Raw genomic sequence first — 2,044 nt, 5'->3', positions numbered from 1 at the left:
TTATTGTGGTTGGTCTGTCCCTCGCTCTTATTGTGGTGGGTGTGTCCCTCGCTCTTATTGTGGTTGGTCTGTCCCTCGCTCTTATTGTGGTGGGTCTGTCCCTCGCTCTTATTGTGGTGGATCTGTCCCTCGCTCTTATTGTGGTGGGTGTGTCACTCTTATTGTGGTTGGTCTGTCCCTCGCTCTTATTGTGGTGGGTGTGTCCCTCGCTCTTATTGTGGTTGGTCTGTCCCTCGCTCTTATTGTGGTGGGTCTGTCCCTCGCTCTTATTGTGGTGGATCTGTCCCTCGCTCTTATTGTGGTGGGTGTGTCACTCTTATTGTGGTTGGTCTGTCCCTCGCTCTTATTGTGGTGGGTGTGTCCCTCGCTCTTATTGTGGTTGGTCTGTCCCTCGCTCTTATTGTGGTGGGTCTGTCCCTCGCTCTTATTGTGGTGGATCTGTCCCTCGCTCTTATTGTGGTGGGTGTGTCACTCTTATTGTGGTTGGTCTGTCCCTCGCTCTTATTGTGGTGGGTGTGTCCCTCGCTCTTATTGTGGTTGGTCTGTCCCTCGCTCTTATTGTGGTGGGTCTGTCCCTCGCTCTTATTGTGGTGGGTCTGTCCCTCGCTCTTATTGTGGTGGGTGTGTCCCTCGCTCTTATTGTGGTTGGTCTGTCCCTCGCTCTTATTGTGGTGGGTCTGTCCCTCGCTCTTATTGTGGTGGGTCTGTCCCTCGCTGTTATTGTGGTGGATCTGTCCCTCACTCTTATTGTGGTGGGTGTGTCCCTCGCTCTTATTGTGGTGGGTGTGTCCCTTGCTCTTATTTTAGTGGGCCTGTCCCTCACTCTTACTTTTCCTATTTCACATATTTTAAAATGTGGCTGTGATAAAATTGTTTAACACGTGCTTATTTTCATCCAGTTTTGGCAGAATGAAAATCTATTAAAAAAAAAAAAAACAGAGAATTGGGGAGGCTTACTATCAATTCTCTTCTTACCCCAGATTATCAGTTTCTTTTTGTGAGGATCTGGCAGTGCTGGTGTTGGCCCCTTCTTGGTGTGTGTGTGGCTGCTTTTGATGGAGGAGTGGGAGCCAGGTGCCCTGGAGGGCGTAGAGACTCAGCTAGCAACCCAGCATTGCGTCTCTTCTGTGCGGACCGAGGACACCATGGCTGCTTCTTGGGGATGGCTAGTCCATGCCTGTCCTCTCTGCTACAGTGACCACTGTCAGCTCAGCCTCCTTTAGCCGCTTCTGTGACTGTGTTTGACACAAATCATGGATCACCCAGGTGAAAGCGAGGGTGTGCTTTTTAAAGGAACAAAACCACATTCCTTTCTGGCAGCTATAAAAGCTCTATCCAAGGTCAGCAGGTGATGTAACAGTTAACGAAAGCGCTGGACTCCCACGTGGTCAACTGCAGTTCAAGTCCTGGACTCAACAGCTTGAAACTCATGCTGGGCACGTGTGCGTGCATGCCCCAAATCCTGAGAGAATGGAAGAGAAGGGATTGGGGTGTGGCTATCCCCCCAGAGTGTGTGAGAATGATTTCTTGCCTTCTGTCTCTCTGGTGAGCATACACACCTTATAGCAAAAATCTCTCCCCAAAAAAACTCTATCCTGTGCTGGGGAGAAGAGCAGGCAGGAGTATCAGAACTTGCTGTCGTGGCTGTAGAAAGTGAGTGACTCTACTTGAGCTTCTATAAATGACACGTTTCAAATTGTTCCTTGTTGGTCTTGGGAGGACTCGGCCTTAGGTAGCGCAGTAACCCTCTGGCTCATAGTTAGGACGTCATCCAGGCTCTAAAAGCCCTGGACACGTAGCTCTGGTTCTGAGACTGGCATTCTCCTCTCCGTCCTCGTCAACAGCGTGAAGAACTGTCGTGTAGACTTAAATGGCAAGATGAGAACTGACTAACCAGTTCTGATCTCATCTAACTCGAGTTTAATGGTGAAGTGGGATTTTTTTCTTCCTCTGGGACACCAACCTTTTGTATTCTCCCACCCGCTGTATCCCTCATTCATTCATTTGACAGATTATTACATGGGTAAATAATGCTGAAGATACC

The sequence above is a fragment of the Tupaia chinensis genome, unplaced genomic scaffold (genome assembly GCF_000334495.1).
Source record: "Tupaia chinensis unplaced genomic scaffold, TupChi_1.0 Scaffold138235_1, whole genome shotgun sequence".
Lineage (NCBI taxonomy): Eukaryota > Metazoa > Chordata > Mammalia > Scandentia > Tupaiidae > Tupaia > Tupaia belangeri.
This window is presented reverse-complemented; position numbering follows the sequence as displayed.